We start from the raw sequence: 13,251 nt of genomic DNA, 5'->3' as shown, positions 1-13,251 counted from the left end.
GGGACATGGAGCTGTAATTTTCTGTTTTATCCTCCTGATTTAGACATTAAAGTAAATTTTGTTTACAAGAGGAACTTGATAGAATCCCTTCTTTTTGCTTTTTAAAAAACACTGCAATTGAGTATTTGTATGCTTCCTTTTAGCATAATTTGTCCAAAACAGTCAGCATATTGTAATACATAGAAACCAAACCTCAGAATCAGGAAAAACTGATTCTAAACCCTGCCTTTGACCTCTGGACAACCCTTTAACTTCTGACCCAGGGGCCTTATCCTGGCAATGTCTCTACATTGAGGGCCTCCTTCTCTAACTGCTAAGTTCGTCCCTGGAACACCTGTTTAAGGAAGTACTCATGACCAAGTTCAGCTAAATTCTACTTCTCCACCTTCCCCACCCCCTGCCCAAGAAAAGTACCTTCTCCCCACCACTACCACTCCAGATTTCAACTTTCTTGTATATGTTGTATTTCTCCACCTCCCTGTTCCCAATAAGGAAACAGTTAAGTTCCTTAAAAGAATCAAATGCTAAATAAAGCCTATCTATTTATCAAATGACATACTACCTGTGTGACCCTTTTCTCATTACCCCAAGTAGCTCTCTAAAACTACAATTTGCAGAATGGTTATCCATCTACATTGGTTGAGAAGGTTTCTTCACTAGATTGCCCTCCCCAATTAAATCATAGGTTCACACATTCCCCCATCCCCAAATCTCTGTCCTAATATCTCTTGAAGCTCTTACAATCTAATCCATAACTTCAAGTCCATGCAAACTCAAAGAAAATTTGAGCATATAGTAAAGGATTCATAGAATTTTTGACTGATCTATAAGATCAGTCAATGTGAAATACTTCTCTTAAAGATACAAAGAAAGGTTTCTGCTTTCAAGGCACAAGATGCTCCTTTGACCCATATTAAACCCACAGCAAAACTGCCCTTTCTTCTAGCATATTCATAGAATCTTAAAGGCTTAGAGCTAGGAGGGTCCTCAGAGAGTATCCAATACAGTCTGTTCTGGAGCTCAGGTGCCCATAACAATATTTCTAATGCTATATAAATATTAGCAATTATTATGATTACCATTTTTATCATCATCATCATCATCATCATCATCATCTTGTTTCCTTTACTGCTCTATTCAACAGGAACCTAAAATCATTCATATTTACTATTTTATCAAAACACAATCCTTAATTTACACTTACTTAAATTATAGAAAAGGGTATTTGGCACTGTTTTTGTATATAATCCAGAAAACTAAATTTCTTTGGAATAAAATCCTGAGGCATAGAGCAGAGTAATTTTATTAAGAGTTAGATAAATCTACTTTTGGGTTTTATTTTCCATGAATATCTAAATTGATGTGAGTAAAAAATTACTGCATTTAAAAAATTAAAAATAAAATTATTCACAAAATCCCAGTCATGGCTCATATCATCTTGTCCAATATATATGTGAGCCATAGCCATTGTTATAGAAAGAAGCCTCGGTGTCATTCATCCAGTCTCTGATTGAAAATTTCTAATGTTAGAACAAGTGATTACTTCTCCAAATAATCAATTCTACTTTCAAGGATGTTTTCATCACAGAAAATCAAAATGTACTCCTGCCTACTGCTTCTTGTTCTGACTTCTGGGATCAAGGAGAACAAGGATATTCCCTCTTTTCCAGAATAGTCCCTCAAAAGGTAAATGTCAGCAGCCATGTCCCTTCCTCATCCCCCTCCTCTTCCCCAGTCTTTTTTAATCCAGAATAAATATCTCTAGCTCCTGTGCTATCATCATAATTTCTCACCATTATGCAATCTCCAACTTCACAGTCTTCTTTCTTAAGATAAGGTACCCCGTGGCAAAGAATTGGAAATTGAGGAGATGCCCATAAAATGGGGAACAATTTGTGGCCTGTGAATATAATAGAATATTATTGCTCTCTAAGAAACAACACACAAGCAAAATTCAGAAAAACTGAGACTTACATGAACTTATACTGAGTGAAGTAAGCAGAACCTGTTGCTTAACAGCAACATTGTGTGATAATCAACTAAGATGGACTTAGCTCTTCTTGGCAATACAGTGATCAAAGACAATTCTAAAAGGACTGCAATGGAAAATACTATCCACATCCAGAAAAAAAACAACAGAATCCAAATGCAGATCAAAACATAATCTAAATGTAAACCAAAATATATTATTTTCAACTTTTTAATTTTGCTTTTTGCTTCTCATGGTTTTTTTCCTTTTTGTTCTGATTCTTCTTTCATGGTGTGACTAATATGGAAATATGTGTAACACTATCATACATTTATAACCTATATCAAATTACTTGCTATCCTACAGTGGGAGAAGGAAAGAGTGGGAGGGGGAAAATTTTACAGAAATGAATGTTGAAAATTACCTCTATATATAACTGGAAAAATAAAAAGATAGATGGATGAATGAATGAATGAATGAAAGAATAACTCAATGAACAAATGAATAGCTAACATACAAAAAAGATGTGGCTCCCAAAACTGAAAACACTACTGCAGAGTCTGGCTGATTTGGAAGAGTAGTGTTGACTAGAGGCAGTCTGATATATTACACTACAGTGCTAGGGTTAGAGTCAGAAAGACTTTGTTTAAAATCTTGCCAGAGACACTTTGTAGCTATGTGAACTTGTTGGAGTGTAAGTCATTTAATTTCTCTCAGGGTGTTTATTTTAAAGTGAGAGAAGTGAACTTGATGGTGCTAACAGAATTTTTACTGAGTAAGTCTCTAATCTGAGTTCTACACAGCAGGCCAGAGACAGAGTAGCAATTTAATTAATTATTTTCATTACAAATAACAGATTTTCAAATCATGGAATTTTTCCATCTTTAAAGTTTCACCTTATTGTGGAGGAAGATATTATATACGTGATCACTAGTGGGAAGGGGGGTGGGAAGGTGAATCATAGAATAATCAACTAGTTTTGGAGCTTGAGAAATCTTCCCAGGATAAGTACACCAGTGCTGGACAATCACAGAAAATTTTGGTTATCCAAGTAGGACAGCACAGGTATTCTCAAATCCTGTGGGAATGGCCAGGCTGATTATTTAGTCTTGGGGTAATCCCGTTATTCTCCTTGGGTACAGAACAAGTAAAACAACACAGTACATGTCAGGAAAAGAATGCAGGCTTGCCAGGATTTAATGACTTAGTCTAGCTTCACTGTTCTCACTGATTCCCAAACCAAAGTCTGTCTACACAAAGGATCTCTAGAAACTAAATTGTTATAATTAAATTCATTACATATGTCATATTAAGCAATATGAAAATCATAACTCTCTTAACATTGGCTTCTATGGTCACTTCAAGCTCTAAATCTATCACGAATCACTCTGGACACTACCTTCATTACATATGTACAGGACTATTCTGGCAAAATATTTAACAATCATCTTACTAAGGAAAAAAAGTGTCCCCGTGACACAACTTTAAGTTTAATCTGCATATTAATATTTTTTCCATCACTTTCTTAAATCTAAACATTCAATGAAACAATAAATCAAGTCCTGATGTGTAGTTTTTGCTGACTTCTAAGACATAAATGCTTATACTTATAATTTAATAATCATTTTTTATAAGCCAAAGGGAATAGTCTATAGCATACCCCAACTTATATCCAATTCAACCTTGGAATTACAAAAGCATTTGAATAATCATAATTATCCCATTTACAATCCCTACTTTACTCCCCATCTGAGAAACCACTAAAGTCATGTTCAGTTCTAAGTCACAAACCAGACAGGAATCATAAATAAAAAATAATAATTTATTCAATATAGTAAATAAGAGTGAAAAATCAAGGAACAGAAGAATTTTCAGTCCTCTTGTACTAATTAGTATAATGTTCTACAAACTCCCAATCTACTGAAGAGGGTAAAGGCTTCAGTTTGGTGTTATGGTGCTACTGGAAAATTCTCCTCTCTAGATATTCAGTTTCATGTTTATCTCTATTTCAGGTAGCCAGTTTAAAGATCCCCTTGAGAACGACATACATTATTCATCTTGACTTGCTTTATAGAGTCCTAGGGACACTTAAGAACTCTTGGGTTCTTTTCCTCATTCACTTACTCTTGCTGACAATAGCTCTGGTTCCCTTCCCTCTTGCATTCAAACATAGACCAAGTTACCTCAAGTCAATAGGCATTTATTAAGCACCTTCAATGTAGCTGACACTGTGTTATGGAGGTCAAAAAAAGGATCAAAAATAGTCCCTGCTCTCAAAAACCTCAAGGGTTACAACATTTATACAACTATGTACTAAAATTAAGAAGGACTGCAAAAAGCTTCTTGGGGGGGGGGGGGGCACGGAGCCAGGATGGTGACAAGAAGGGATCCAGTCTTAGGCGCTCTCTGATAAAACTTCGAAACTAAGGACTCTAACTAAACTTTCGAGAGACAGAACCCACAAAGGGACCCGGCGAGGCAGTTCTCCTAATCAAGGTAACCTGGAAAAGAGCAGAAAGGCTCTGCTCCCCGGAGTTGGAGGGGTGGCCTGCCAGAGGGGTGGCCTGCCAGAGCAAAAGAACTTCAGTCTCCTGGAGGCAGCACCAGGGCACTGGGAGGCGCAGCTCACAGCAGCAGAGGCAAGTCTCCTGAGATGCACCCCGGGGAGAACCGGGCATAAAGTGGGGGAACAGCAGGGGACCTCTGCCAGAGCAGGCACGTAGAGCCCAGCCTTCAGGGCACACAGCGAGCAGCTTGGTCTTTCCCCAGACCAGATCCAGGAACAGAAGCAGGTAGAGCCAGTAAGCAGGAGCCCCCAGGGCATGAGCCCATTGAGCAGAGGGAGGGTAGTGAAGAGAGAGAGAGACTGCAGAGCTCTGTCCTCTGCCTCTGGAACAGGACTCTGGGGCTCTGATCACATTTAGATCCTGGTAGCAGTCTAGGCCACCCCATAGAACAGCAGGCCCCCCCCCCCACCTCAGCCCCGTGGCAGAGGGGGGTGCTTATGGTCATCCACAGACCAGGAGAGAGGACAGAGCCTCACACACTGAGACCCTTGTGGGAGTGTCCCAAAAGCTCAGGAAGCACCCCAAAACCAGGCCCAGGCTGGGAAAATGAGCAAGCAGAGAAACAAAAGGAAGACCATTGAGAAATATTTTGCATATGAGCCAAAGAAGGATCAAAATACTCAGTCTGAAGATGAGGAAGCATAAGCTCCTGCATCTAAAGACTCCAAGAAAAACAGAAATTGGGATCAGGCTATGACAGAGCTCAAAAAAGACTTTGAAAATCAAATGAGAGAGGGCGGCTAAGTGGCGCAGTGGATAAAGCACTGGCCCTGGAGTCAAGAGTACCTGGGTTCAAATCCAGTCTCAGACACTTAATAATTACCTAGCTGTGTGGCCTTGGGCAAGCCACTTAACCCCATTTGCCTTACAAAAAAAAACACCTTAAAAAAAGAAAGAAAATCAAATGAGGGAGTTGGAAGAAAAACTGGGAAAAGAAAGGAGAGAGATGCAGGAAAAACATGAAAATGAAGTCAGCAGCTTAATCAAGGAAATCCAAAAAAAATGTTGAAGAAAATAGCATGCTAAAAACCAGTTTAGGTCAAATGGATAAGACAGTTCAAAAAAGTTATTGAGGAGAAGAATGCTTTAAAAAGCAAAATAGGCCAGATAGAAAAAGAGATAAGAAAACTCTCTGAGGAGAACAAATCCTTCAGACAAAGAATAGAATTCAGGGAGACTGATGGATTTACCAGAAATCAGGAATCAATACTTCAAAACCAAAACAATGAAAAATTAGAAGAAAATGTGAAATATCTCATTGAAAAAACAACTGATATGGAAAACAGACTTAGGAAAGATAATTTGAAAATTATTGGAATACCTGAAAGTCATGATCAGGAAAAGAGCCTTGACATCATTTTCAAAGAATTACTACAAGGAAAATTGCCCTGATATTCTAGAAGCAGAGGGCAAAATAGAAATGGAGAGAATCCACCGATCCCCCAAGAAAGAGATCCCAAAAAACCAACCAACCCCTAGGATTACTATAGCCAAGTTCCAGAACTCCCAAGTCAAAAAGAAAATATTACAAGCAGCCAGAAGGACACAGTTCAAATATCATGGAGCTGCAGTCAGGATCACACAGGACTTAGCAGCAACTACATTGGAAGCTCGTAGGGCTTGGAATACAATATACAGAAGGCAAAAGAGCTTAGAATGCAGCCAAGAATGAACTACCCAGCAAGGCTGAATGTCCTCTTCCAGGGAAAAAGATGGACTTTCAATGAACCAGGAGAATTTCAAATGTTCCTTTTGGAATGGCCAGAGCTGAACAGAAGGTTTGATCTTCAGATACAGGACTCAGGTGAAGCATGGAGATTGGAGAAGAGGGGGAAAATATGAAGGAATTAATGATGACGAACTGCATGTATTCCTGCATAGAAAAATGACACTGATAATACTCATATGAACCTTCTCAGTTAATAGAGCAGGTAGAGAGAGCTTTTATAGTTGAAGCACAGGAGAAAGCTGAATTTGTAGATAAAATATGGTGTAAAATTGGAGTCAATAGAAAAAAAAGGGAAATGTAATGGGAGAAAGAAAAAGGAGAGGGGGAATAGGCCAAGATATTTCATGTAATAATTTTTTTTTATTACAATGAGCTATTGAAATGATATGGAAGGGGGGAGGCAAGGGGTAATGAGGGAACCTTTGCTCTCATCAGAGGTGGCTAGGAGAGGAAACAGTATATATACTCAATGGGGAATAGGCATCTGGAGTAAGAAGGAGGGGGGAGCAGGGGGGAGGGGTGGGGATGTGAATAAAGGAGGAGAGGATGGACCATGGGGGGAGAGTGGCCAGATATAACACATTTTCTTTTTTACTTCTTGCAAGGGGCTGGGATTGAATGGCCTGTCCAGGACCACAGGACCAGGTGGATTCTGGGCCTAAGGGGTGGCATGGGGGCTCAGGGCCTCTTGGCCCCAGGACCAGGGATCTGTCTGCTGTGCCACTCAGCTACCCTACAGCAGAGTCAGAGTGAAAGGAGAGAGAAAATATAGTACATGGTAGTGGAGAAGTACAAAAAGAGGGAGTTGCAATCAGCAATGGCAATGGCGGAAAAATATGGAAGTAACTTTTGCCATGGACTTACCATAAAGAATACAATCCACCTGTGACAGAGTTGTTGGTGTTGGAACAAAGACTGAAGCACAATTTTTATTATTATTATTATTTGGGGGAGGGTGCAGGGCAAATGGAGCCGGGTGGCCTGCCTGGGGCCACACAGCAGGGTGATCTTTGGGCATCCAAGGTCGGATTTGGACCTGGGTGCTCCTGGCTCAAGGGCCAATGCTCTGTCTGCCACCCAGCCACCCCTACTATTATTACTATTTTATTTTATTTTGGGTCTTTTTTTTCTTCTTTTTGGTTTTTGCAGGGCAGTGGGGATCAGGTGGCTTGCATGTCATACAGCTGAGTGATTGTTGGGTCTACGGAGCTGGATGTGGGCTCAGGTGCTCGTGGCTTCAGGACTGGTGCTTTGTCCATTGTGCCACCTGGCCATACCTACAATTATTACTATTATTTTTCTTAATTTTAATTTTTTTCTCTCCCCTTTACTTTATCGCCCAAGCAAGTCTATATTCATGGGGGGAGGGGTATTTTGTTTACTCTTAAACAAGAATATTTTATTAATGTAAAAAAAATTTGTACAAAATGAGAATAAAAAAAATTTTTAAAAAGCTTCTTGAAGGAAAGTTGGGATCTCTGTCCTCTGCCCCTGGAACAGGACTCTGGGGCTCTGACCACATTCAGATCCTGATCCCAGTCTAGGCCCCGCCCCATAGAACAGCAGGGCCCCCCCCACCTCAGCCCCATAGCAGAGGGGGGTGCATATGGTCATTCACAGACCAGCAGGGAGGACAGAGCCTCATACACTGAGATCCTTGTAGGAGTGTCCCAAAAGCTCAGGAAGCACCCCCAAAACAGGCTAAGGCTGGGAAAATGAGCAAGCAGAGAAACAAGAGGAACACTATTGAGAAATATTTTGCAAATGAGCCCAAGAAGGATCAAAATACTCAGTCTGAAGATGAGGAAGCACAAGCTCCTGCATCTAAAGACTGCAAGAAAAACAGAAATTGGGATCAGGCTATGACAGAGCTCTAAAAAGACTTTGAAAATCAAATGAGGGAGTTAGAAGAAAAACTGGGAAAAGAAATGAGAGAGATACAGGAAAACATGAAAATGAAGTCAGCAGCTTAGTCAAGGAAATCCAAAAAAATGCTGAAGAGAATAGCATGCTAAAAACCAGCTTAGGTCAAATGGATAAAACAGTTCAAAAAGTTATTGAGGAGAAAAATGCTTTAAAAAGAAAAATTGGCCAGATAGAAAAAGAAATAAGAAAACTCTCTGAGGAGAACAAAGCCTTCAGACAAAAAATAGAATTCAGGAGACTATGAATTTACCAGAAATCAGGAATCAATACTTCAAAAGCAAAAAAATGAAAAATCAGAAGAAAAACAACTGATATGGAAAACAGACTTAAGAAAGATAATTTAAAAATTATTGGAATACCTGAAAGTCATGATCAGGAAAAGAGCCTTGACATCATTTTCAAAGAATTACTACAAGGAAAATTGCCCTGATATTCTAGAAGCAGAGGGCAAAATAGAAATGGAGAGAATCCACCGATCCCCCAAGAAAGAGATCCCAAAAAACCAACCCCTAGGATTACTATAGCCAAGTTCCAGAACTCCCAAGTCGAAGAGAAAATATTACAAGCAGCCAGAAGGACACAATTCAAATATCGTGGAGCTGCAATCAGGATCACACAGGATTTAGCAGCATCTACATTGGAAAGTCATAGGGCTTGGAATATAATATACTGGAAGGCAAAAGAGCTTAGAATGCAGCCAAGAATCAACTACCCAGCAAGGATGAATGTCCTCTTCCAGGGAAAAAGATGGACTTTCAATGAACCAGGGGTATTTCAAATGTTCCTTTTGGAATGGCCAAAGCTTAACAGAAGGTTTGATCTTCAGATACAGGACTCAGGTGAAGCATGGAGATTGGAGGAGAGGGGGAAAATATGAGAGACTTAATGATGACGAACTGCATGTATTCCTGCATAGAAAAATGACACTGATAATACTCATATGAACCTTCTCAGTTAATAGAGCAGGTAGAGGGAGCTTTTATAGTTGAAGCACAGGAGAAAGCTGAATTCGTAAATAAAATATGGTGTAAAATTGGAGTCAATAGAAAAAAAGGGAAATGTAATGGGAGAAAGAAAAAGGAGAGGGGGAATAGGCCAAGATATTTCATATAATAAGATTTTTCTTTATTACAATGAGCTATTGCAATGATATGGAAGGGGGGAAGGCAAGGGAAATGAGGGAAACTTCGCTTTCATCAGAGGTGGCTAGGAGAGGAAACAGCATATATACTCAGTGGGGTATAGACATCTGGAGTAAGAAGGGGGAGGGACAGGGGGAAGGGGAGGGGATGTGAATGAAGGAGGAGAGGATGGACTATGGGGGGGAGAGTGGTCAGATATAACACATTTTCTTTTTTATTTCTTGCAAGGGGCTGGGATTGGATGGCCTGTCCAGGACCATAGGGCCAGGTGGATGCTGGGCCTAAGGGGTGGTATGGGGGCTCAGGGCTTCTTGGCCCCAGGACCAGGTATCTGTCTGCTGTGCCACTCAGCTACCCTACAGCAGAGTCAAAGGAGAGAGAAAATATAGTACATGATAGTGGAGAAATACAAAAGGAGGGAGTTGCGATCAGCAATGGCAATGGTGGAAAAATATGGAAGTAACTTTTGCCATGGACTTATAAAGAATGTGATCCACCCACAACAGAGTTGTTGGTGTTGGAACAAAGATTCAAGCATTATTATTATTATTATTATTATTATTATTATTATTATTATTATTATTATTATTATTATTATTATTATTATTTTGAGGGGGGGGTGCAGGGCAAATGGACCTGGGTGTCCTGCCTGGGACTGCATAGCAGGGTGATCCTTGGGTGTCTGAAGCTGGATTTGGACCCAGGTGCTCCTGGCTCAAGGGCCAATGCTCTGTCTGCCACCTAGCCACCCCTACTATTATTACTGTTTTATTTTATGTTGGGTCTTTTTTTTCTTTTTTTTTTTTTTTTGGTTTTTGCAGGGCAGTGGGGTTCGGGTGGCAGTGGGGTTCGGGTCACTCAGCTGGGTGATTGTTGGGTGTACAGGGCCAGATGTGGGCTTGGGTGCTCATGGCTCCAGAGCTGGTGCTCAGTCCATTGCGCCACCTGCCCATACCTACAATTATTACTATTATTTTTTTTTTATTTTAATTTTTTCTCTCGCCTTTACTTTATTGCTCAAGCAAGTCTATATTTATGGGGGAGGGGGTATTTTGTTTACTCTTAAACAAGAATATTTTATTAATGTAAAAAAAATTATTTGTACAAAATGAGAATAAATATTAAATAAAAAAAGACTGTAAAAAAAAGGGGAAAGTTGGACATTAACTGATCCTTGAAGGAAGCCAGAGAGATCAGGAGGGAATTTCAGGTATAGGAAACAGATGTTGATAATGCCTAGAGGAAGGAGTAGCAAATGAGGTCAATGGATTGCAAAGTTTGTAGAGGGAGTATTATTTAAGAAGCCTGCAAAGGTAGGAAGGAGTTATGTTTTGAAGGGCTTTAAAAACTAAATAGAAGGCCTTATATTTGATCCTGGAAGTAACAGGGAGTCCCTACAGCTTATTCAGTGGGGGGGGGGGGGGGTGACATGCTCAGATTCATACTTTAAGGAGGATCAATGTGACATTGAACTGGAGTAATTTACTTTTGAAATCTGTCATGTCTTAGAAGCTTCAATCATAATCCTTACATGACACAGTTACACTGCACAGTTTTATGGGAAATAGAATACTGGGAATATGAAAAATGCTCTCTGGGTTCAAGCATTATCATTAATAAAATTCTGGAAGACTTAACTCTTTGGCTATGCTGACTATTTCTCTATTAGTGGAGCAGAAGAATGTGTTAGCATTTTTGGTTCTGATGTCTTTTTGTTGACTCATTTTGTTGTTTAAGTCATTTCAGTCACATTTGACTCTTAGCGACCCCATTTAGGGTTTTCTTTGCAAAGAGACTAGTTTGCCATTTCTTCTCCAACTTATTTTACAGATAAGGAAATTGAGACAAATAGAATTAAGTGACTTTCCCAAATTCACACAACTACTGTGTGACCCCATTGCCTAGCCAAAAAAAAAAAAAAAAAAAAAAAAAAGTCACACAACTAGTAAGTGTCTAGGGACAAATTTGAACTCATGAAGAGGAGTCTGCCTGACCTCACTACTGAAACTGTATCCACTGGTCACCTAAGCTACCACTAAGCTCCCCTCTCTAGCTCAGAATTCTGTTCCATTTAAAATGCAACTCAAACCTCATCTTCACCTAGAGGTCTTCTCTGTTTTTTTCCAAACATTAATGCCCACCCTTCCAAACTATCTTTTATTTTATTTTATTTTATTTTATTCATTGTGTTAATTTGTGTTTATTAACTTTAAATTTATGTGGAATATACTTAAATTCTAGTTGTTTCTATCATTAGAATATAAGCTCCTTCTGAGCATGAATTGTTTTAGTTTTAGTGATTGCATCCCCAATATTTAGCACAGTACTTAGTATATAATAGACACTTAATAAATGTTTATCGATTGATTCATTGATTTCTGCCTTCATCTAAATTATTCAGAAAAACAAGGATGAATCTAACAGTATAACATAAGTCCTGGTTTCTATGTCCTATTCAAACATCTGGCTATTTTTTTTTGTTCCTTTGGCCTTGGAAACATGTTCTCCAAAGAAGGGAGGAAGTCTTCTAATAACTCCATAAAGGAAATGCAGCCCAGATCTTTTTTTTTCCCTTTTTGTTCCTAGGAGTTACTCCATTCAATGGGCTCATTAGCTCTCCATTTTCCTTTTCCACGATTCTGTCACTAAACATATTAGGGATGAGAGGAAGATGAGAGAGAATTTAAACATGTGGGAATCAGGACATCCTTTTAAAATAGAATCCAAGGGTTGCAGAAAGCACATAATCCAATTTGTTTTCCAAAGGAAAAGGAATCTTCTCTATAGAATCAATTCATTAGCTCACAGAAATTTGGAGCCAAAAGCTGTCCTCATCTAAGCCCATCCTTTTAAAACTGAGCAATCTTAGATCCAGAGAGGAGAACAGGCTTGCCAGGATCACAGAGCAAATTAGAGCCAGGGCTGAGATTAATCCAGGTCTCTTGACTCTGAGTCAGCACTCTTTCCACTAGACCATAAAGAAGTCTCACTTATTGACCCAAAGTCTGACTCCCTAGAACTTCCATCCATTGCTCTTAACTCTACTTTCTGGGACTAAGCAAAACAAGTCTTCCATAAGGCAAATTGGAATCAAAGATCATGTAGCCCAAAAGTCTTCTCCAAGCTAAATATGCCTAGTTCCTTCAAGCAATCCTCCTATGGTTTGATTTTTAGTCTGCTGATCACCCGTCTCCTCTGGACACATTCCAACTTGTCAATTTTCTTCCTAAATATGACTCCCAGAAGAGACTCTGAGAAAACAGCTTTCAGGCTACTAGAATTTACTCCAGACTGCACTTTTTTAATGAGTCTTGATCAAAGGCCAATTTAATAATTTACCATGAGAAACAAAACTTTGAATCAGATTGAATATTTATTGATGCCCAACCAGGCAAGATTTCCTTTCTCATGAGCTCTGATCAGTCCCCATCCTCAAACCCTCATTTCCCACACATCCCCAAATGCTAGATCTCAAGTTTTTGCCACACTGACAATGTTAATCTTAATTTCCTAAAATCTTAACAGATGCCCACAAAATTTCAAAGATAGAAAGAACTTCAGAGGTATCTAGCCCAACACAAATCTAATTAAGAATTTCCTTTGAAGATCTTCAAATAATTATGAAGCCTCCAACAAAAAAGTTCTCCACTCGTACAAACCTGGCCCATTCCACTTTGAGAAATTTTCATTTGGGGGAGGTTTTCCTTTTTTGTCAAAATCTGCTTCACTACTTTTAACCATTACTCACAGTACTATACTATGCTGATTAGCTCCATTACAAATTCATTTTACATAATATCAACTGGGCCCTCACCCCAGCAGGGCAATCTTTGTTGTTGTTGTTGTTGTTGCTGTTGTTGCTGTTGTTGTTGCTGTTTTAGTTTTTCAGTTGCTCAGTTATTGGTTTTGTCTGATTCT

General features: G+C 39.2%; 1 long non-coding RNA gene across 2 annotated transcripts in view; it reads right to left on the bottom strand.

The window, feature by feature from the left end:
- Nucleotides 1-13,251, bottom strand: part of LOC141505980 (uncharacterized) — a 139,871-nt gene that overhangs the window by 88,536 nt on the left and 38,084 nt on the right. For both annotated transcript variants that reach the window (XR_012473734.1, XR_012473733.1), the window contains exon 2: nt 1,794-1,900. This is a non-coding gene — a long non-coding RNA (uncharacterized LOC141505980). The remainder of the gene's footprint in view (nt 1-1,793; nt 1,901-13,251) is intronic.

This window comes from Macrotis lagotis, chromosome 1 (assembly GCF_037893015.1).
Source record: "Macrotis lagotis isolate mMagLag1 chromosome 1, bilby.v1.9.chrom.fasta, whole genome shotgun sequence".
In the NCBI taxonomy this organism is placed as follows: Eukaryota; Metazoa; Chordata; class Mammalia; order Peramelemorphia; family Peramelidae; genus Macrotis; species Macrotis lagotis.
The sequence above is the reverse complement of the archived record's forward strand: the minus strand, read 5'-3'. Positions and strand labels throughout refer to the sequence as shown.